The sequence below is a fragment of the Bos taurus genome, chromosome 5 (assembly GCF_002263795.3).
Source record: "Bos taurus isolate L1 Dominette 01449 registration number 42190680 breed Hereford chromosome 5, ARS-UCD2.0, whole genome shotgun sequence".
Lineage (NCBI taxonomy): Eukaryota > Metazoa > Chordata > Mammalia > Artiodactyla > Bovidae > Bos > Bos taurus.
Window position 1 is genome coordinate 64,673,032 of NC_037332.1, and position 25,145 is coordinate 64,698,176.

Genomic DNA, 25,145 nt, shown 5'->3' on the forward strand with positions numbered 1-25,145 from the left:
TTTTGGTAAAGAGGGGGCGTTTATGGATGATACAAAATAAAATCACTTGATTGTGATTTCTTGGAAATTGAATGAACTATATCATTAAGGATGTTAGCTGAATTTTCCTGTGGCTTTTTAAAATATAATTAAGGTGACATATTCTTTTACCATCTCTCCATGAGCCCCCCCCCTTTTTTTTAAAGAGTAAAAAGAACATATAACTCCCACATAAAGCTGCTTAGAGGGAGAACCATTTTTTAACAGAGATTCAAAACCACTTCCAACACCAGCTGTGGTGATCTACTTTGAAAGGAACTTGCTAGTCAATTGGCAACTCAGACAGATTGTATAAAAGAGGAGAGATTCTTCATGAGCTGTGTTGAAGACTGCATTTTTGATCTGTCTCCCTTCTAAATTCATCTAGGACTATAGTCACTAGGTCAGCTTTGCAGAAAAAAAACCATGTACTTAGGAGCTTAATAATCTACCCACACTGTCATAAATGTTTATGTTGCAAGTTATATCTCTTGGGTAGTAAAGGGAGTTGGCAGAATTTTGGAGGAGAGTCAAATCACAGCCTGAAAATAATGTAAGATGAAAGGGGAAAAATTCCTCCCCATACTTAGCATGAATTCTCTACTCTGGCTGCTGGCCTTTAAGTCTGAAGAGTCAAGAAACTGTTAAAAATACATAATGACAGGGTTGGTGGGCCTGTTCTCTAATAGAAATCTCTGACCCTTAACTAGGCATCTGCTGAGTGACCTTTTGGCTTGCAGCCATTCTTATAGGAAGCAGACATATTGTCATACAGCAGGAATTCACTTACATTTTTCCCATTGGTCTCCCACTGGGGACCTCCTGTGAGTGTCAGAGAGGGAACAGTGTCTGGACACCATTAGAGACCACGGGCAGTCCCAGCAGGATGTCTTCAGGACCCCAAGTGCCTGTCTGGTCTCAGCCACGAACTGGCTGTCAGACTCAAACTCATAATTGGGCTTGGAGAACCAGATAATCTGAAAAGTGAAAGTGAAAATGTTAGTTGCTCAGTTGTGTCTGACTCTTTGTGACCCCACAGGCTGTAGTCTGCTAGGCTCCTCTGTCCATGGGAGTTCCCAGGCAAGAATACTGGAGTGGGTAGCTGTTAAGGGGGTCTTCCTGACCCAGGGATCAAACTCAGGTCTGCCACATTGTAGGCAGATTCTTTACTGTCTGAGCCACCAGGGAAGCCGCAGATAATCTGAGGGCTCTCCCAATCACTTAAAAATCATGAACTGTTGTTCCAGCTCTGTTTTTTAACTAGATGGGTGATTTCTAAGGCAATTGACCCAGATGAGACATTCCTGGGGGATGGGGAATGAGCTGTGCCTTCCCTTAACCCTACAAGACCCCAGCATGTCATGACAGTGACACAATCATCAGAGTTACTCAGAAACATGTGCTGATGTTGATCCTTCATGATCAGGGCTTATGTGGGTATGGCGACTACCTGCTGCCCCGGGGACACCTTGAAGTACCTCTCCTTGTCATCAAAAGGGACCTTGAGGAGTATCTTACCTACCGTCTGGTTTCATAGATAAGAAAGCTAAAGTCCCGGGAAGTTAAGTCACTACCACAGGAGAGATCCGGTCAACACCTGGGCAAGACAGTTGAGTCAATGTGGATAGATTTACTGAGACACCAGCTCCACTCCTGGTGCGGGGCCCCTTCCACGATACACAGCTGACACTTACTGTGTCATTCTTTGCTCACAAAACTGCTTTGTGACATCTAACTCACTGCTGTCCATTATTTCTGGGGTTATTTCATGCAGATTACGTGGCTGTGCCAGTCAGAGTGAGTCACATCAAGCAACTGTTTATGGTCACGTGTTTATGCTTGTGCGGAAATGCATTTTTTATATTGAAACTGCTTTTCTTAAGAACGTTTCAAGAATTCTAAAAATATTATGCTTGATTTCCCACCCCCTGGGCTTCAGCTGTTTCTGTTCAGTTGAGGGGGTGTTGTTTACGGATCAGTTCCTTTGTCTATTTATTTACTCCAATATTCATTGAGCACCTGACGTGTCCACCCTAGTGCCAGGCAGTGGGGACCTCCTGGTGACACAGCTGGATGCTGCCATTGTTCTGAGGGCATTCAGTTTAGTGATGCTTCATGGAGTTCATCATCTCTTGACTTTTTCAGCCAGTGGCCTGCTTACTGTTTCATAACCGTTTCTGAAAGAGCCCAAGTTGAGAAACAGTTTGCCTGGGCAGTTCATTCCTGTGATTATTCCACTGAGAAGTTCTTCTCATAAAAAAGCACCTTTGCTGTCATTGCAAGGTATATCTTTACCATTTTCCAAAATAGTATTTTTAGCTTGTGATTTTTGTTACCTGATTCAACAAAAGAGATTAATTAGCTGAACTTGTTTGTGCTGTTGTTGGGATTCACCAAGATGACTGTTCCATTTTTTGGCAAAACTAGCCTGATTTCCTGGAATTGTAAATTCATAGTCTGGATAGCACAGTGTCCATGGAACTAACTGTAGGTTAAAGACCAAACTCCTTAGCCTTGTATACTAGGCCTGTTATAATGTACAGCCATTGCTTCTTATTCTGCAACTCCCCTAGAACATTCCAGAAATACCAAAACATTTGTAGTGCTCCGAAGTAAGGAGCTCTCACTTGCCTCTGTGCCTTTGCACATGCTATTTCTCCTGAGACTAACTTTCAGGACAATCTCAGACAACATCTCCCATGGAAATTTTTTGACACTTACCACTTTTACTGAGCCTTGTGCCCAAAGCTGAGCTAGGTAGACCCTGTCTGTCTTCTTACATACCTCGTAGGACTTGATATAGACATCATGCTGCTACTGCTGCTAAGTCACTGCAGTCATGTCCGACTCTCTGCGACCCCATAGACAGCAGCCCATCAGGCTCCCCCGTCCCTGGGATTCTCCAGGCAAGAACACTGGAGTGGGTTGCCATTGCCTTCTCCAATGCATGAAAGTGAAAAGTGAAAGAGAAGTCACTCAGTCATGTCCGACTCCTAGCGACCCCATGGACCACAGCCCAGTAAGCTCCTCCATCCATGGGATTTTCCAGGCAAGAGTACTGGAGTGGGGTGCCATTGCCTTCTCCGATAGACCTCATAGGACTTTATAAACTATTATTATAATTCCTTGTCTACTTGTGTCTCTCCCAAGTAGACAGTTTGTTCCTTGAGGCATGGACCATATTTTCATCTCTATACCCTAAGGCCCAGGAGAGTGACTGCTGAATAGCAGATATCCAGTAATTCTTGAGTCAGGGACTGAGCAATAACAATAATTCTTGAGCAAACAGATCGAGAATCACCATAGAAAACCTAGGGTGCTGGTATTGGCAATGGCTGCTCTGTATGGAAAACTTAATTTTTCAAAATAATGTGACTGTATGAATTGTACTGAGAAGGATAAAGAGACTGGCAGCCATCCTGTGTAATCCATTAGAAATTCTATGTGAAATCCCAGAAAATGTTTCTGCCTCCCAGTGAGTTTCAATAAACAGTAAGAATTTATTAAGTGTCTTCTCTAAGCAGAGCCTTGTGTCAGGTCCCCAGGAATGAAAGTTTTAAAGAAAAAAAAAAAGCAGTGTAATTCCTGTCCTCCAAAAAGCCACAAACTAGTGAAAACTTATTCTGTGACCTGGTTACAAGGCAGACAGAGTCTAGTAGGCTGTAGACTTCAGACATGACGGAAGTAGAAAGGTCATTTTAGGCAGAGGGGCTGGCTTGAGTAAGAACTTAGAGATGTGATGGTGGGTCAACAATGAGGTAGCTTTGGTTGGAAGGTAAAGGGAGTGGGATGGGCCTGTACGGAGGGGAGTAGAAAATGCAGAACAGGATGAGGAACTTTTGGGTGGGGGAGATGGCAGTGGTATCAGAAGATCTGAGTGGCAGTTGATGAACTTCTGTAAGTTGGGAGATAATAGAGTCTAGAAAAAGACAGTTAGAAATTTGTTTGGAGTCTCTCCTTGGGTTTAATTAAGTCAAAAGTCTGTATTCAGCAGGGGAGAAATGCAGTTGCTTAGCATAAGACATGTGTTTCTCACCCACCCCTTTTGCCCTTGAGGGTATAGTTTGACATTCAAAGTCATCACAAGGAAATGAAGCTGGGAAATCTAACCTAAATCAATCAGTTTTAGACCTAGAGAGAGTTGAGGACCGAGGTCACTGAAGTGCCTGTTAACACACTGTCCAGAGTGTAAAGAACCCCGTAGGCCCTTTGGTGCTTTATTGCTAATAATTTATGGCTTTTTTCTTTGGTGATTAGCCTTGTGCTATTTACAAAGAATACATTCATCTTACCCTGATGCTGGGAAAGATTGAAGGCGGGAGGAGAAGGGGATGACAGAGGATGAGATGGTTGGATGGCATCACTGACTCAATGGACATGAGTTTGAACAAGCTCTGGGAGTTGGTGATGGACAGGGAAGCCTGGCGTGCTATAGTCCATATGGTCACAAAGAGTTGAACATGACTGAGCAACTGAACTAAACTGATAATCATCATCTTATGAACCAGTGGGTAGAGGCATGCATGAACTAATTTCATGTAGGTGAAAAAGTGGCTTAGAAAATTTTGTGTTAGTTCATCCCTAAAGTATAATTTCTGCCGTGTCTTCCCTCCTTTTTTTTTTTTTAAGATTCAGGAAACATATGTTTAGGAAGTGGTGAGTAGTTAAGTTTTGTACATCTCAGAATTGGATATGATCAGATGACTCTCCATCTTGAAAGTAACCTAAAAAAGATTGAGGAGGATCTCTAAATATCTTGGCCAGAGTATAAAAGCAAATCTTGTTTACGGAGTGAGAGATGATAAGCTAGAATAGCTTCATTCACTCACTCAGTCATTTAACGAGGACTACTGAGCGTTTATGGGCTTCCTTAGTGGCTCATAAGGTAAAGAATCTGCCATCAATGTGGGAGAATCAAGTTCAATCCCTGGGTCAGGAAGATCCCCTGGAGAAGGGAATGGCAACCCTCTCCAGTATTGTTGCCTGGAGAATTCCATGGACAGAGCAGCCTGGCATGGTGTCACAAAGAGTCAAACATGGCTGAGTGACTGACATGCATGCTGAACATTTATAATACTATGCTCCTGACTCAGTTCTGGGCACTGAAGAAACAGGCAAAATGGTCAACATCTTGTCTTCATGGAGAAAACATTGTGGTAGGAGGTGAGGAGGAAACAGATTATTTTGGCCCATACAAAGCATGTCAGATGGCGATAAGCACTATGGGGGAAAAAATGAATATTTTGTTTACATTTGGCTTTCTTTTGATTTATTTAACTTATTTGTTATGTTTGAATCATTTTCTTCATTTATTGTTTTCAGCCTCTTGTTTTTATATTTGCTTTCTGACGAGTCTATCATAAATAAAACAAATTTTTTTTTCTTGCTACGTAAGTGCAACTGTTGAAACCATTGGAGTGCTGTGAACAAAAGTTAAAAGCAGGAATTCAGTTTTTGATCTGACTTAAAGGAAAAGTACTGTAGACATCAAAGCTCATATGAGTGTGTTTCTGAAGGGTAAAATTGTCAGAATTTAAAGGAACAGTATGGGATAGGAAGAGATCTCTCTCTCACCAGAATCTGAGGGGAGTGAATTAGGCTGTTCTTGGAGACAGAGTGTGAGCTTATGGGACTGTGGGAGACAGAGAAATGGTGGCCATCACCAGTGAGCATAACTCATTAGGAGAGGGAGATGGGAGTGAACTGAAATGAACACACAGGGAATTTAGCAAGGAATTTCAGTTTGGGAAAGAGGATAAAGCCTGTGAGACATATGTGTGTCAATGAGCAACGCTTCCAGAAACAGGTGCTGCCTAATGTGGAACATCTGTGTGAATTGGTTAATGGAAATAATGACTTGAAACAAAAAGCAGTATTTATGGATTTCTAAAAATTCCCACTCTATATTCTGTGTGATCTTGAATTCAGTATCAGTGTTCCATTCTATTCCAAGCAAGCTTCCAATCAATACTTTCTACCTTCTAAAAAAATTAGGATTTAAAGCAAAATATCTTCTGGTGGTTCAGAGCTGCTCTGGGGCAGTCTGGTTCCCATTCTGGCCCTGCTAGTTGCTTGCCTTTGGATCTTGAGCAAGTTACTTAGTCTCTTTCTAAATTGATATGTTGTATTTTAATTTTCATTCAGTTCAAGAAATTTTCTTTGTTTTTGGCTGCACTGCATGCAGAATCTTAGTTTCCTGACCAGGGATCGAACCTGCACCCCCTGCAGTGGAAGCATGGAGTCTTAACTAGTGGATCACCAGGAAAGTCCCAGTTACTTACTCTCTTTGTATGTCATTGTCATCAGTTATAAAAAGGGGGTTAACTAATATTCTCTCTTTTATAGAGTGGCTGAGTTAAATGAGAGAGTACTTGGAAAGTACTTAGCACAGTGGCTATAAGATAGTCACACAGCCTAACGGTTGTTAGCTCATTATTATCATTGCCTCTCTGCTGTTAGGAATTTGGAGAAATTCTCACATATATATTTACCGGCCCAGCAGAACTTTTCTTTAATAATTCAGATTGTGCTTTCTTCTTCACGTTTGTGATTAATGATTTCACATTGGAGTTTTTTGGATGGATCTCACAGGTTTTGTTCTCAGTCTCTGAGAGGCTTATTGTGATTTAAAATTCACTTGGATCATAAATGAATCAAAGAGACATATGAACAGGAGAACTGAAGGCCCACTTGGCCAAAGGGGTCAGTGGGAGGAAGATCTACTAGACACAGGAAGCAACTTTCTGTCACAAAAAGAAAAAGATGAGATTGAAGAGAAAAGCACAGGATGGAAGCAAATATGATTACATTCCTTTGACTCTTGATATTCTAGAGGGTTTAGGAATGATGGCTCTTCAGATGGACTGTGGTCTAGACAAGCTACTGCTGCGCTGTGACTTGCAGTTTCCTGGAGAGAACAACCAAGGAAAGGGGACTGGTGGAGATGGGGGCAGGGTGGTTAGAGGAGAGTAGTCATATGCCAGGAAGTATGTAAGAAATATTTCTAATAGTGGAATGCTGGGTCACAGGACTTGTGAGTTGAAAATTTTAAGAGCTCTTACCAAATTGTTGTTGACTTTAATCTGCCGGGGAATAGTAGCATCTCATAGTTTAATTTGAGTATCTTTTCGTGTGACATCTTCGTATCTTTCTCTTCTGTGCCCTTTGCAAGCTTACTTTTAAGATTTGAGTTTTGACCTTAAATTTTAGGAACTCTTTATAAAAGAAATTAACATTTTCTGATATGATTTTCCCCTAAATGGTTCCTGCTGTTCTGCCATTTATCTTTTGATATTGTCTATGACATTTTGGGCATAAAAGCTTTGTTTTTATACAGTTAAAGTTGTCATATGTTTCTTTCTTTCTGGATTTTGTATGATAATCAAAAAAGCCTAACCCACTCTTGGATCGTAAAATTGATTCTTCAATAATGTCTTGTTGGACTTCTATGAAGATTTTATTTTCATGTATTTCTTTGGTTCAAACTTATTTTGCTGTAGTAATGAAATAGAAATATGAATTTATTTTTCTTCAATAACTACCCACTTCTCTCCAAACATTTCTTGAATGATGTCTTTCCCTTGCTTTTACTGTGATGGTTCTTGAGAGAGATGATTTTTACTTCAACCGGGGTGAAAGTGGAAGGAAAGGGTAACATCCTGTATTTAGTCCCCTCTGCAGTTAGAGCTATTTTTGGAGAGTTTGCTCTGTTTTGTTGACTTCAGTTTGTTGGATAACTGCACTGTGTTAATTTCTTTTAGTTTTCTATGGTTTAATATCTCGGATGGCTAGTCTTCTTTTATTAATATTTTTTTTCTTCTAGGATTTTCTTGTGTCTTCTTACATTCTTTTTTCTATATGAACTTTGAAAATAGTTTGGTTCTTTAAAAATCATGTTTTAGGGGGAGGGTTGAATTAAGTTTATAGATTAAGGAAAGTATTTTATGAAATTGAATAAATTCTGTCCTCAAATGGGGTATAGGTTCCCATTTATTCAGATCTTCTTTTGTGAAGCTCAGTAGTGTTTTAACATTCTTCACATGTATCAGTAGTATCTTTTCTTTGAATAAATTATTTGATATGGTATTATGATAAGTCCTTACTAGTCTTCATATATTTCCAGAAGTATTGAGAGATGAGAAAGGAATGGGAGTGTTCATTGAGCACTGTAGACTGAATAAATTACCTGGGGAAAAATATTTAAAAATCCATATAGATGTGATTGCTTTTTTGTTCCTTTTTTCAAACCTCATATTTTGAATTGTTGGTTTAACCATGAAAATGTATTTGTTTTAAGTTTGCAATTGAATTTCACACTCAGAAATTCAGAGGACCAGTTACTCTGATCCTTTCGCACAGTGTCCTTTTTACATTCTTCCATTAGCTCATTTATCTATTAACTAACTCAGGAGACATTTAATGAGCACTTACCGTAGGCCAAGCATTTAGGAATATGAATATTAACAAGACGTGGTTCCTTTCATCAGGGGGTTTTCAACGTTCACTGGGAGACTGACCTGAAAACAAATAATTATAATGATACTGTGGCAGTGTGCTTGCTTGAAAACCTGTGCATGGTAGAGTTGGAGCATAGAGGGGAGGGTTTAGGGCTGTCTTGGGCCAATCAGAGAAGGCTTCCCTGAGGATTCTCATCTGAACTGAGACCACTTAGATGAGCTGCTTCCAGGTGGGCAAAGCAGAGGGGGCTGCTCCAGGCAGAGAAGTGAGCCAGTGTGAAGACAATGTGGCATAACTTGATCTGCAAGTAATTGAGCCTATGGGGCCAGAGTAGGAGATGAGGCTTGGCAAGTAGGTGGGTGCCAGATCTCAAAAGGCTTAATATGACATGCTAAGGAGATTTTGCTATTTTCTATAGTTATTGGAGAAAACTCTGAGCAGGAAAAAGTCAAGGTCAGAGTGCAGATTCCCGTCACTCTAGTAGGAGTCAAGTGGGGAGGAAGGGCGTGTGCATACAATGAGGACTACTAGTACAGAGATTGTAACAGTCAGCCCAGTAAAACTAGTTTAAACTGGGTCAGTGGCGTGAGGCATGACAGAGGAACCTTATGTGAGATTCATTCAACAATTACTCATTATGATTGCATGTAGGCCAGGCTCTGTTCTTGGCTTCAGGGATACAGCAGTATATAACGTAGATATGCTCCCTGCTTCCAAAGAGGTTACACAGGAGACCTGCAAAGAAGCTGATCAATAAAATGTGGCAGGCAGTGGTAAGTGCAATGAAGCAGTATGAAGGAAGGGAGAGTGGTGTGGAGTATGCTGGTCAGGATGGTCCTGTCAGCAACGTGATGGTTGAGCAGAGTGAAAGAAGCAAGCCAGGGGATATATGAGAAAAGGGTATCCAAGCAGAGGACACAGCCAGTGGACTGGCCCTGAGTAGGGACTGTGTGTGGCATGAACAAAAAATAGGGAGGAAAACACGAGGCCTGGAGCAGTGGGACAGGAGAATGAGGCTGGGAGCCAGAGGTCATGGTAGATGTTAGACTTTATCAGGGTGAGATGGGAAGCCGGGCAGTGTTTTGAGTAGAAGAGTGGCAACCTTGAAAGGATCTCACTTGCTGCTGCATGGAGAACACAGTGGGGAGTCAGGGTGGAAATAGATCAGTGAGGGGACTGGTGGAGAAGTCCAGAAGAGAGGAGCCGATGGGCCGAGGAGTGGCCTTTGAGGTGGTGAGAGGTGGATCTGTCTCCACACTGGAGCTGCAAGATTCAAGCACAGAATATTTTAAAGGAAGATAAGGAAAGACTAGCTGGCGAGGGCTACTTCAGCACGAGCAGTCAGTGCAACTGATTGCTGAGTGGGCCACCGTGACCTCTGTCAGGGTGAACTACTGTACATCTGTATGCTTGCAAACCACACTGGAATGTGTGAAATGATTCAATAGTGAATTCCCAGAATTGCCTTACTGTGTCTGAGGCTGTGTTAAATAGGGTTAATTGAAAGTATATGAATGGTGTCTACTTTCCTGAGCAATAAAATTGATAAAGAGTCTACACTAAAATTTAACTTTAAGCAATTTCACAGCCTGAGAATTTTCAGCAAAGAATAATCAGGACCCTGATAATAAGAAATTGCCAGACTGGATTGACATGGGAGAGGGACAAATTGGGGGCACAGAAAAGGACCCACAGATCATGAACCTTGGGAGTGTGGGGAGAAATGAATGAAATGTGGCTGAACATAATAAATTGCCTAACATTTAATTCAAGGGCTTTTAGCTAAAGAGAGTTGTTTCTAAAACCTTGGTATTCTTCTCCATTAGCTAAAGGTTATAATATGTTTCAGAGTTAAGACTAGTTCCTTATCTTTGAGAGTTATCTTTGCAGAGCTATTCATTCTAAATATTATATTTCTGTAAATCACATGGTGTTATGTCCAAAAACTGAAAATACAATCATGAAAAAAATTTTATGGATCCCAACCTCTTGTCAGACCCTGCCTTTTGGAGGCTTTTAGGCTGCTAATAAGAATGTAAATTTCCTCTGCAAAACTGAGAATGAAAACCATGTCCCAAACTGCTCCAGTTACCATGGACTGTGGGTATATTTACACAATAGGAGTAGAAATTAAAATTGGTCAGGAATAGAGACTTGGTCTCTACTGAACAAGGCATTTAATTTGACCGATATTCTCCAGTTAACTGTACAGTAAACCGTGCACAGTCCTCATTGAGTTGGGTGGGTTCATTCTTTCTTGAATTAATCTGCTCTTGTCATCGTAAGTCATGAAATTAAAGAACTTTTCAATTGTTACAGTAGTCAAAGTAATGGATAAGGAGTCCCTTCAACAAATACAGTCAATATGAATCCTTTATACATAATTGAGCATGAGATGGCATTAACATTCCCCTGTATTATAACCCTATATAGACTTTTGATACAACATGTGTGGGTATATGTATGTATATACATGCAGACACATTTGTAATTCCTCTCCTCCACAAACCACAGTAGTCCTTTTGAATTATGACCCATTCTTATTTTCTTCTTAATTCTTTACATCTAGCTTAGTGTCTAGCACAAGGTAGGAGCTCAAACAATTGTTAATCAAAACCTAAAATTAGATTTTGATTTTTGTTACTGTTTTGTTGTTTAAATACTCCTGTATCCTGTTTAGTTTTGTATTATTTTTGGAGGCCCAAATGATTGTACCTTATATTCTTGGTACCTTGGTTTGATGTGACAGTCTATAGCATATTCATGATTCCAAGCATTAAAAAAAATAGGCAATATTTTAAAGGGAAGTAGCTCTGTAGAAGGAGAAGGCAATGGCATCCCACTCTAGTACTCTTGCCTGGAAAATCCTATGGATGGAGGAGCCTGGTAGGCTGCAGTCCATGGGGTCGCTAGGAGTCGGACACAACTGAATGACTTCACTTTCACTTTTCACTTTCATGCATTGGAGAGGGAAATGCCAACCCACTCCAGTATTCTTGCCTGGAGAATCCCAGGGATGGGGGAGCCTGGTGGGCTGCCGTCTGTGGGGTCGCACAGAGTTGGACACTACTGAAGCGACTTAGCAGCAGTAGCAGCAGCTCTGTAGATCTAAAAGGATGTGGAAGGAGCATGAGATTATAGGACAAAACTCCAGCCTGTGTACACATATTTAGGTCATTGTTGTTCAGTCACTAAGTCCTGTCTGACTCTTTGCGACCCTATGGACCGCAGCACACCAGGCTTCCCTTCCTTCACTATATCCAGGAGTTCGCTCAAACTCATGTCCATTGAATCGTTGATGCCATCCAACCATCTCATCCTCTGTCGCTTCCTTCTCCTACAGTCTTCAATCAAACATATATAGGTACCTGTATGTATATTCCCTCATGCCAGAAGGAATTTTGGCTGCTAAGAATACAAAATGGGACAAGGAATAGAATTAAATCGTGTGTCAGAATGACCTAAGCATAAGCTCTAGGGGCCAAAACTTTGCCTCTAAGTTTTCTGTGAGCCAGCGGGAAGAGGAAACACTTGGAGGAGTACAGAGAAACCAGCTTCTCAGGATGATTATAACTACTCTTGGCACCAACATCAGACGAGAATTTCTCCCAGGAGTCTCCATAAAGAGTACACTGTGTTTTGTTTTGAAAATCAAGTTTTGTAAGGCTGATTCTCCTAAAACATTTTTGGGTTAATAGCATCGCTTCAAAGCAAAATTTTGTAAGAGCCATGGCAAGGTTTTGTTGTGGTACCCTATTCTCTGCGGATCTGATTTGGCCCGCTGATAGGAGAGCTAGGTGAACTCCTTGTCCTTCCAGCAGGCTTCCCTGTGATTGTTTTTCTCAACTGAGGTTTTGAGACTATTCATTGCCTTGGAACATGAGGCAGTACTTCCTGATAAGGCCTAGAGTGCAGCCACTCTGTGTGGCCAATTAAGGAAAGACTTGGTGCCCTAGCAAGTGTCAAATTAAAGGTGGGGTTAGCATCCTTCAGAGTGAGCTGAGTTGGTAACAGACACATTTCCCCGAGGCTCCCCTCACATCCCCCCACGGATTTCTAATGGCAAGCAGAGGGGACACCCAACAGCTCGGCTAGGATTATACACAGAAAATTCTACAATGATCAGACAAATGGGTAGTCCACTCCAGAGGTTTAAAACAGGTATCCCTGGGTATATTTGAACACTTAAAGCATAGAATGTTTTGAGGGTATCGGTTCCCAATGTCTGAGCTCTTATTTCTCACTTCCCCTTTCACTGTTACTCTTTGCCCATTTTAGACAGGAAGTCATCTTCTTATATGTCCCACATCTCAGTGTATTGTGCAGGGGTCAAGAATCCACCTGGGCACCAGACAAAGCAGCAGTCTGAAACATTTTCTTGCAAAGAGATATGGTAGAATGGGCTATAAAAAGACTTCCCAACATAACAAATACTCCTACATTGGGATAAAGTTCTGTGGGGAAGTAGACTGAATAAAAGAGTTAACGGGAAAAAAAAGCTATATAAAATTTCCAGTTGATAGGAGCTTGAACTTGGTTATATTTTAAATGGATGGTGTTGTTTACATTAGTGACGATTCTCTAGAGAAACAAACTAATAGCATACATGCATACATATATACACATCCACATATGGGAGAGGGGGTTGTGGGGGCTAGGAAGGAGATATAAGAGATTATAAGGGATTAGCTCTTGGGATATGGAGGCTAAGAAGCCCCAGGATCTACAGTTGGCATGCCTGAGACCCAGGAGAACCAGTGGGCTAAGTTCTGTCCCAAAGCTGGCAAGCTCAAGACTCAGGAGTCAGTGTTTTGGTTCAAATCCAATGGTCCAAAAAGACCAACATCCCAATCCAAGGCTATTAGGAAGGAGTTTACCCTTACTTAGCTTTTTTGTTCTATTCAGATCTTCAATGGATTGGATGAGATCCTCACATGGTGGAGTAGGGTGAGAGAAGGGAGGAAGATGAACTGCTTTCTTTACTCATTCAGACGTTAATTTCACCCAAAAACATCCTCACAGACAACCCAGACTGTTTGACCAGAAGTCTGGGCCCCTTGTGGTAAAGCTAATAGAAGTTATGTATTACTCAGTCATTAAAAAGAATACATTTGAATCAGTTCTAATGAGGTGGATGAAACTGGAGCCTATTATACAGAGTGAAGTAAGCCAGAAGGAAAAACACCAATACAGTATACTAATGCATGTATATGGAATTTAGAAAGATGGTAACGATAACCCTGTATGCGAGACAGCAAAAAAGACACAGATGTATAGAACACTCTTTTGGACTCTGTGGGAGAGGGAGAGGGTGGGATGATTTGGGAGAATGGCATTGAAACATGTATAATATCATATAAGAAATGAATCGCCAGTCCAGGTTTGACGCAGGATACAGGATGCTTGGGGCTGGTGCACTGGGATGACCCAGAGGGATGGTATGGGGAGGGAGGTGGGAGGGGGGTTCAGGATGGGGAACACGTGTACACCTGTAGTGGATTCATGTTGATGTATGGCAAAACCAATACAATATTGTAAAGTAATTAGCCTCCAATTAGAATAAATAAATTTATATTTAAAAATTTAAATCTTCAAATAAAAAAATAAAAATAAAAGTTTGCTGTTTACATTACCAAAAATTATATTCTTTGTAATCCTATGTAAATTTATGATGATGTCAACTTAAAACTTCATTAAGGGTCTCAAGACTTTAGGAGGGGATACAGAAGTTTTTGTCTTTAATCTTATGACATACATGAGTGAAAGTGTTTGAAAATCCAAAATCTATTCCATATAGTATGACCGAGATAATTTTAGCCTGATACTTGTTTAACCCAAAGCAAAAACCTCAACGATAAAAGGGTAGTCTCTTCTTTAGGCAAAGAATGTAGATTCAGAACATATCAGAGTATGACACTTGTCACTGTGTACTTCACCACCACCCTGGTCAAAGCCACCGTTGTCTCTTGACTGGATCATTGCAGCAGCCTCTCTTATTTGACCTTGACTTCTTCACTGTGTTCTCAGCACAGAAGTCTGGAGTCATCCAGTTAAAACAGAAGTCATGTCATGTCAGTTCTAACTTAACATTTTATTGACTTTTCATGGACCTAAATAATTTCCTCACCCTACCTTGTGCTTTCTTCACTCTGCTCCAGCTGTAGTGGCCTCCTTGCTGCTCCTTCAGCACGTCATGATACACTTTGAAGCCCCAGATTTTTGCACACTTTACTCCCCATGCCTGTAACACTCTTCTTTATCTATTTTCTGAGCTTTATCTATCTTCTTACCTCCAAGTCCCTGCCCAGGCTCTCAGAGAGTTCTTCCTCAACCATTCTGTTTGTACTTCCCACTTTTTGATATTCTCTGTCCCCCTTGCAGCTTAACTTTTCTCCAAAGTACTTACCATCTTCTAACATACTCTCTAGTTTATTCATTTGTCTTCATATTACCTGTTTCCGTTGACTAGAAAGTGAGGATTTCATGTGTATTGCTCACTGGTGTTCCTGGTGCCTAGAACAATGCATGGTAACTAGCACACAATAGACATGTCCTAGGCATATAGTAAATATTTATTCAGTAAGTCAGCCTGAATTTTATATAGTTTTCATAGGTTAAGTTCAATATTTTATCTGTGTTTTCTCAACTAGCAAGGTATTTAGTAAAGAATAAATAATGTTAGTATAGGATCTATTTTTAATTCTTAGTTGAAATATAATTAACAATATATTAGTTTCAGGTGTACAGATTCAGTTGTGTAGATCTTTGAAACTATGTAATTATTTAATATTTTGCTGAATTTGAGTTTAAATTTTCCTTTTTCCTTGAAACTAATCTTGTTTCATTTTTTCATGTCTTTATCTTGTTTGAATTTTTAATTTAAAAGATGTGTATTTTAAAAGCTAGTTTGAATGTCTGTATTTCTTAAAGTACCTCAAATCTGTTTTCAAATGAGTTGAGTTCGATGTGACCAGGCATGGCGGGGCTTTTAGGGGGACTGCAAGGCCAGGGGAGGAGCTACTGCTCAGGGATGTTGGATGTTGATTCTGCTTCTGCAACTCTCCACCATCTCCCTACCTGGGAAATACGATCTTGCTCATGCCCCACTGAGTTCCAGAACCAAATATTTTTAGTGCCACTTCAAAAGGCAAAGCAGGGCTGTTAGCATCAGTTCGAGAGTAATGAAGTAAGCCTGGGAAGTAGAGCAGATCTTGGGGGCAGCTAGGTTTCTCTCTCCGTTCTGGCAGTGCCTTGGCCACATGGAGGAGGAGGGTCACTGGCAGGACCACCAAGCTCCATAGAGAACCAAGAAATAAGGGAAATCTGTGCAGAGAGGCTGCGTCCCCTCTATATTTTTTGTAACTGCTCTTTTCTGTTAAATTCTCTATTATTGGCTAAGTAAATTAGGAATTTGTAGCAGAGGGGTATGTGTGTGTGTGTGTTGCTGGTGGCAGCGGGTTTGATGGTGATGTCGATGGCACTGGAGTTGTTTGTGTGGCTGTGATGGAGGAGGAGGAGTTGCTGCTGGTGTGCAAAGTTCTTTCCGCCAATCCATAATACCTATTGTGCTGCATAAACTCAGTACAGTTTTCATTTCTATGTGATTGTTTTGGGATAGTTTTGAAGTAGTCATGGTTCGTATTAAGAAAATGACTGTGTTGATGTCCTTTAAGACACCTGAAGATTTCCAGGAACTTCTTTGAGTCAGAACATGAAGACCATATTTCTATTTTGAGGTCCTGTGAACTCCTTCCAGCCTTGAACAGGTTGAGTTGTTTATGTCTCTGATGCTTGCTCATGCACATGTGTTCTTACTCACGTGGATTCTCTGTTAGGCTAAAACACTTTCAGCCTAGTATCTTTTTAAAAAAATTATTGCTTTACAGTTATTTATTGGTATAGTTATTTTACAATGTTGTGTTAGTTTCTTCTGTATAATGAAGTGAATCAGCTATACATATACATGTATCCCCTCCCTCCTGGATCTCCCTTCCACCCATCTAGGTCATCACAGAACAGTGAGCTGAGCTCCCTGTGCTATACACCAGGTTCCCACTAGCTAGCTATCTTGTGTATTTGTCAATCTCAATCTCCCAATTCAGCCCGTCTCCCTACACCCCAGCCCCATATCCATACATCTGTTCTCTGCATCTCTACTCCTGCCCTGCAAATACATTCATCAGTACCATTTTTCTAGATTCCACATATATGCATTAATATACAGTATTTGTTTTTCTTTCTGACTTCATTCTGTATGACAGACTCTTAAATCCATCTACCACCCCACATCCTTAAAAACAAAGACAAAGCTTTTGTTTCCTCCTTAAGTCTGTTTGCAGTGTTAGCCTCTTAATGGTACATTGCATTTTTCAGCATGCTTCACACACATATTTATTGAGGTGTATTGTATGTAACTCAGACATTTCAAACACAGAAGTCAGTAAAAATTTTTAATATATTTACCAGCTTGTGAGATATAACCAGTTTTAGAATATTTCATCACCCATTTAGATTTATCATGTCCATTTACATTAATGTTCCTGCTTTATTTTTCTTCTAATTTTAAAGGGACTGTAAGTTCATATGAGAAAATGCCTAAGAACAGTACGTTACGGATGAAGGAAAGGAAAGCAGGAGGGACAGGACCAGAATTTTATCTTTTATCAAAATGTGAATGCTAGCATCTGTTTTTATTTTTTTTAAAAACTGATTTTTTTCCCCTTGTCCTATATTTTTATCAACAGAAATACAATAAGAGATTAAAGTGGGGCTCTATCTTAGTTTTGCATGCGATCCCAAAGGCTAAGAATAGTATAAGAGGTTCTCATATGGCAGTTACCCATTCAGAGCATGCAGAGACTCATTCCAGAATTGTCTGCTTCATTCTATGTATGAGATTTAAATTGGGGGCCGTGGTGAACATATTGGTGGGGTGGGAGAATGGAATGGGGGATGGTACTCATCTGTCCCTCCAAACCAAGTGAAAGGAACCCTAAGTGATCTTGACATGTGCTCCTTGGCTGGAATTTGAGGGGCACAAGGTTGTGGAATCTCATAGACATCTAAAACCTGAAAGCAGCTGAAGGCTGCTTTCAGTGAGAGCAAAGAGCAAGAGGGAGCTGTAAGGAGATAACTGCATGTTGGTGGACCAAGGATTGTGGGATTTTTCTCACGTATCCAGAGGATGCTCTGGGATAACTTTAAAAAGTGAGTCCCCTCAAAAGAGAACTGCCTGAGAGGCTTTGGGGGAGGTGATGGCAGAAAGAGAGTGTGAGAAGGAGTATGAATGAATATAAGTGGTGATCAGTTCCCTAAATATTCTAGGTATGTAGGAATGTAGTCTAAACAGATCATACAAAAATGATCCATTTGCAATCTGGCCATCTGGGAATCATTATTGTATAGAGCTTTGGAATCTAACAAACCTGGATTTAAATCTCTCCATGATCCTCAGCAAGTTATTTAGATTTTCTGAACTTTCAGAGTTATGACTAGTATTTGTTGTAATAATACAATCATTGGCTTTGACAAGTCCTGGATCTTGCATTCTAAATATTAACATTTTGATACTTGGCATTGGTTGATGAAAGCCAATTCTGTAGTGACAATTAGTATCCATCACATAGCTAGGGATCTGAAATGGTCATTAGCAGGTACCACAAGCATTTAACATACAATTTTCAATATTTAACAAAATCCATGGGACTTCACTTACTATACTGCATTTACTTATTTGGATCAAATTTATCCATTTTTATAAGCCTGTTTACATATATTTTGAAAATAAAAATAAAATGGTATAAATGTAATTCCATTTTTATCTAGAATACAATTCAGATTTATTAACTTTAAGAATATTTTAGGCATTGTTGCAAGATTTTTTAGCAGATAACATTATGAGTGTGTTACGTATTTATGCCAGCCAACAAAAGTTTTTTGGGGACAAAATTGAATTATTTACAACCATAGAAGTATAAACAACTAAAAAAGTTTTGGTGTTAATACTGCAGTAAATAATCATGCTTTGAACTGTGTGTGCAGCTTGTATGTAGAAACTGATTTTGCAGATTGGATCCTGGGTGTTAAGAAAAAAGTTTGAGATTTTGAAGAGAAGACAGTTTAATTTAAAAAATCCACTTCATTCAATGTTCTTTGTCTTCCCAAAGTATTTAAAGTATATACCTGTCTTAGCACTATTCAGAGGCTTCCCTGGTGGTTCAGCAATAAAGAATCTGCCTACGATGCAGGAGCTGCAGGAGACACAGGTTTGATCCCTGAATTAGGAAGATCTCCTGGAGAAGGGCATGGCAACCCACTCCAGTATTCTTGCCTGGAGAATCCCATGGACAGAGGAGCCTGGTAGGCTACACAGTCCATGGGGTTACAAAGAGTCAGATTCGACTGAAGCGATTTAGCAGCAGCAGAAGCACTAACCAGTGGTATAGTATTTTCTTCATTCATTAATTTATTTAAAAATACGTAGCACCTACTGTGTGCCAGGCAAACTGTAACCAGTGAGCATACAAGAATGAATAAAGATAGTCTAACTTCTGTCCTTAAAGAACCTAGAGTTCATTAGTAAACACATGAATAAACATAATTATAAATTGTGATCATTGCTGTGAATAAGAAGCAAGTGACATGAGAGAACACCCAAGGAAGCATAATTTGTGGAATCAGGGAAGACCTCTCTGACAGAATGGAATTTACATGAAGATCTGAAAGATGAGTAGGATTTTTCAGTTCAGAGCAGGTAAGAGTTTTTTAGATGGAGGGAGTAACATATATAAAAGCTCTGTGATGGAAAGGAGTTGACTATTGGAGAAAGCAAGGATTGGATATGGGTTAGGAGGCTATGGGAATAATTCTGACTAGAAATGAAGTAGTCAAGTGACTAGATCAGACTAGGTGAGTGGCAGTAAAGTTAGAAGTGAATGGATTTTAAGAAACAAGTAGAGATAGAATCAACTATGACTTGGGGATGGATTGGATATAAAAGAAGAGGAAGAGGGTGGGGTCAATAAAAAAAGGCTATTGGCAAAAGTGGATGAATTGGAATCTAGCAAATGAAACTGTTATTGTCACACAACCCTTAATCGTCTATGAACATTGCAAGGTTGTATATGTACTTATTTTCAAGTTTCAGGTGGCACATATTAAAATACTGCTCATTTTTCTTTTTTGGACTTTTTAATGTAAGCTTCTTAGAACTGAGGATTTGTTATCTTTTCTTGGTATAACTCCAGAGTTCTAAGCCCTCTAAACCCAGTTGTTAAGTCAACTGTATTTTTTTTAATAGTGATTAGAATATCTAATTGTGGAGACAGAAAAAAAGTTAGATATTTATTGGGGGTGGGGGGGGGCAGGAGGATGACTTAGGAACAGTTTTCTCAAGGCAGAGATATTAAACATGATTACTTGTCAATTTGTCTTGGTCATTATTATATAAGGATCTGGGAAAAAAACAATTTAATTAATAGGCATGATTGGATGTTTAAATACTTATGTATATGACCTTTAAAATATTTTAAAAAGGTAAAAAGTACTTGATTATCTGACTCTGGGATATACTTATAAAACTTGCTGACTTGGTAAGGTTAAAATAGGCAGATAATCCCACTTACATTCCAGCTGTAATTGTGGTATCTAAATTACTTGGTTTCCAACAGATGGAATCATGGATAATTCCTGCCTCAGTGTAGCCTGGTTAGGTGGTCTCGGTTTAGATATGATCTGAGATTTTGAAAATAAAATAATTGAGAAGAATCAAAGCAATATTATAATGAAGCTAAAATCAGTTTATTAAATAGCTAACTTAGTAGCAAATTATACATGAAATATGGGTTTTACTGCTGTCGTTCAGTCACCAAATTGTCTGACTCTTTGCGACCCCATGGACTGCAGCACACCAGGCTTCCCTGTCCTTCACCAGCTCCCAGAGTTTGCTCAAACGCATGTCCATTGAGTTGGTGATGCCATCCAACCATATTAACCTCTGTAGCCCCCTTCTCATCCTGCCCTCGATCTTTGCCAGCATCAGGGTCTTTTCAAATGAGTCAGTTCTTCATATCCAGTGGCCAAAGTATTGGCGCTTCACCATCAGTCCTTCCAATGAATATTCAGGGTTGATTTGCTTTAGGATTGACTGGTTTGATCTATTACTGGTTTACTGTAATATCTATTTATGTATTGTTTCTACATATCCTTAATAAAGGATATGTAAACTGTATAGCCATGAGTGACAAAAGGAAACCTTTTTGTTCAGATGTTGGATTCTGTACTTGTATCTGCTATACTGTCAATTCATTTTTGCACTGTATACATTTTTTAAAAAGAGCCAGTTGTAGGCTTGCAACAAAGTTGAGCAGAAAATAGAGTTCTCATACTCCAGACCCCACAGGTGAATAGCCTCCTTCATTATCAGTATCCCCAACCAGAGTGGTACATTTGTTACAATTGATAAACCTATATTGATACATCATAACCCAGTTTATGTTATGGTCACTCTTGGTGTTGTACATTCTGTGGGCTTGGACAAATGTATAAATGATACATATCCATCATTATAATATCATAGAGAGTATTTTCACTGTCCCTCACATCGTGTGTGTTTTCTGTTCATTTCTCCCCCACCCAGACCCTCGTAACTGCTGATCTGTTCATGCCTCCATAGTTTTGCCTCTACCAGAACATCATATAGTTAGAATCATACAGTACATAGCCTTTTTGGATTGGCAGCTTTTAGTTACTAATATGCATCTTAATTTTACGCATGTGTTTTTGTGGCCTGATAGCTCATTTCATTTTTTAAAAAAGGTTTTATTTTTGGTTGCACTTGGTCATCGGTGCTCTGTGCAAGCTTTCTCTAGTTGTGATGAGCTGTGGTCACTCTTTGTTGCGGTGTGTGGGCTTCTCAGTGTGGCGGCTTCTCTTGTTGAGGAGCACAGGCTCCAGGCGCGTGGGCTTCAGTAGTTGTTCCTTGTGGGCTCTGTAGTCTCGGATCATGGGCTCTAGAGTGCAGGCTCAGTAGTTGTGAAACACAGGCTTAGTTGCTCTGTGACACGTGGAATCCTCCTGGACCAGGGATCGAATCTGTGTCCCCTGCATTAGCAGCTGGATTCTTATCCACTGTGCCATCAGGGAAGTCTGTTCATTTCTTTTTTAGCACAGAATAATATTCTGTTGTCTACATGTACTACAGTCCATCCATTCACTTACTGAAAGATATCTTGGTTGCTTACAGTGTTGGTCATTATAAATAAAACTGCTGTTAATATGTGTGCATGTTTTTATGTGGACAGCATTTTTACCTCCTTTAGGTAAGTACCAAACAGTGCAATTGCTGGATCATATAGTAAGAATATGTTTAGTTTCATAAGAAACCATTAAGCTGTATTCCAAAGTGGCTGTACAGTTTTGTAGTACCAGCAACGGATAAGAGTTTCTGTTGCTTCCTCACCAGCCAATATTCTGGATTTTGGCCATCCTAACGGTGTAGAGTGGCATTTAATTTGTGTTTGCCTGGTGACATGATATGAAGTAGGCTTTTTAAATATGGTCAGGAATAATTAGAAGCCCTCTTACTCTGTAATGCTTAGAACTCATTTTGTTGGCTAATGGAAAAAATATGTTTAAATGAGAAAATCATGAAAATAGTACATTTCTTGAACATTTTTACTGAAAGCACAAATTAAGCTGACTTACTAATCTTTTGATGTTAAGCTAAGGTCATTTTTTCTAGTAAGAATCTATTCATTTGTTTTGTATGTTTTTCTTCTATAAACCATGCTTGTAATTAATCATTTATGAAGACAAACTTTTAATGGATTCTATCTACACTTAGATTATTCTCCTAAGTATTCTATCATTACTACAGTTCCTTGTTTTAACACTAATGTTTAAGATATATGACTCAGCTTATCAAATGTTTCCAAAGCTTTAAACCTTTTTCATAAAAACACCAACCGTTTACACTCACATTTTATTGGATTACATGCTATTTAATAAAAATAACAAAATTACAATAAGTATAAATGGCATAAAAAGTTTTAGGAACAAACACAGTGGGAACAGAAATAAATAGTGTGCCAAACATTAGCCAGCTTAAGCTGTAAATTTTGGTGAGCTGTAGGATCAGTCTTTACGTTTTACAGAAAGGCTGAAGAATGTTTAAGCTGGTTAGTTTAGCAACACCTATAAATCATGTCCTTGTGGATTGTGATGAAAATGATTGGGCTTGGTGAGAAACTGATAGGAAAATCTAGTCCCCTAGGATGTGATTGATCATCCAAATTATTTCCTAGCTTCTTCACAAAAGACTGTTATAATTCAATACTCAGAACATGTGACTTGTGCAAAAACATTACAAACCTACACATGGTTGTAAAGCCAAAGTTATAATATACTTAAGATAAATATACATAATTCATATGTATTGAAATTAATCTGTTTGTGAAGAAATGTATGCTTTGGAACATATTAATGAATAATTCATTCTTTGAAAACCCTTGCATCCAGGCCTCCTCTTAGATCTCCAACTGAATCTTTGATCATTCCTTTCATAATCTGAAGGATTAAATAACAAATTGTAGTTCCCAGCATTTCATAGCCGCTTGCCTTTCCTTTTGCCATTTTTTGTTGTTGTTGTTTACATACTCTTTCCACTTCTGATCAACTCTTTAATATTAACTATCCTTCAGTACTCAGCTTGTGTGTGGCTTTCTTCAGGAAAATTTTCCAGACACCCAGTTCAGGCTCATAACCCTGTTTTTGTTACCATGACACTTGTATAGAATTATTTTAAAATTAACTGTATATTATATACTAGATTATACCTCTTTCATAGGTGAAAACTGTATCTTGTTTGCCTTTGTACCCAGGACTCAGCGGGGTGGACATGCTAGATACTCAGTGTTTAACTGAAAAGCAAGGTGCCAAAGTTCATGTTTTGCAAAATTCACGACCATCATTTAGATATAGAATTTTTCTAACAGGACTTAGAGGAGGATTGGTTTCTGTAGAGAGCAGAAACTTGGCAGAGGACTAAAGAAGGTTAATGTAAAAATTGCATTTTTAAATTGCTGAGAGTATAATAGGTTTATATCTTGGCTACATACTAGTATTATGTCAGCCTTGAAAAATTGGGGTCAGTTTCACTAACAGATATATAAGAGGTAGAAATTATATATGTTCATCTAGGGTCAGGCATCTTCCTAAATTATCTCAGACTAATTTTCTGTAAATCTTGGATTGTCCTCAAATATCTAAAGAAAATGGAGGGTGGGAGAGTTTTCATGTAGAAAAAAAAGAGTTAATTTTTTCAGGTTTTAAAAATTGTTTGTTAATGATATAATAATACTATCATGATTATAAGCTGGATGAATAAAACAACCACTTAATTACCTAATGTGGTAATATCTAATGAGAGAAACAGGTGTTATTGAAACAATGTGAGTCTAAGATTCAGATCATTTGGCGCTATTCCCAGTGATGACTTCCTCCAGCTTTGTGGCCTTAAATATTCCTGCAACTCTCTGTGATTCAGCTTTCAAATCTGCAGGCTGATAGTTCTTCACTGAGGGTGATTTTGGTCCCCAGGGAACATTTGGCAATGTCTGGAGACATTTTGGACCACAATTTGGAGGGTGTTACTGGCATTTGGGCTTCCCTGATAGCTCAGTTGGTAAAAAATTCACCTGCAATGCAGGAGACCCTGGTTCTATTCCTAGGTCAGGAAGATCCCCTGGAGAAGGGAAAGGCTACCCCCTCCAGTATTCTGGCCTGGTGAATTCCATGGAATAAAGTTTATTGGGGCTTCCCTGGTAGCTCAGATGGTAAAGCGTCTGCCTACAATGCGGGAGATCCGGGTTCAATCCCTGAGTCGGGAAGATCCCCTGGAGAAGGAAATGGCAACCCACTCCAGTACTCTTGCCTGGAAAATGCCATGGACAGAGGAGCCTGGTAGGCTACAGTCTATGGGGCCTCAGAGAGTCGGACATGACTGAGTGACTTCACTTCTTCACTGGCATTTAGTGAATAGAGACCAAAGCTATTGCTCAGTATCCTACAGTACACAGAACAGCTGCCAACAACAAAGAATTACCCTTTGAAAATCTCAGTAGAGCCAAGACTGAAAAATCCTGGGCTGGATAATCTATGAGGGGCTTTTCCCACCTAAATATCTCTCATTCTCAAACATAGATCTTTTTTTTTGGTAAATGATCTGAGTACTATAAAGGTGGTAGTTCAGTTGCTAAGTCACATCTGATTCTCTGAAACCCCATGGATTGCAGCACGCCAGGCTTCCCTGTATTTCACTATCTCCCAGAGTTTGCTCAAACTCACGTCCATTGAGTTAGTGATGTCTAACCATCTCATCCTCTGCTTCCCCCTTCTCCTGTTGCCGTCAGTCTTTTCTAGCATCAGGGTCTTCTCCAATGCGTCAGCTCTTCACATCAGGTGGCCAAAGTATTGGAGCTTCAGCATCAGTCCTTCCAATGAATATTCAGGATTGATTTCCTTTAAGATTGACTGATTTGATCTTCTTACTGTCCAAGGGACTCTCAAAGAGTCTTCACCAGTAGCACAATTTGAAAGCATCAGTTCTTTGATGCTCAGCCTTCTTTAATGGTCCAACTGTCACATCTATACATGACTACTGGAAAAACCGT

General features: G+C 39.6%; 1 protein-coding gene across 19 annotated transcripts in view; it reads left to right on the forward strand.

Moving 5' to 3' along the window:
• ANO4 (anoctamin 4) overlaps window positions 1-25,145 on the forward strand; it is a 433,316-nt gene that overhangs the window by 86,913 nt on the left and 321,258 nt on the right. The gene's annotated exons all lie outside the window — the stretch shown is intronic.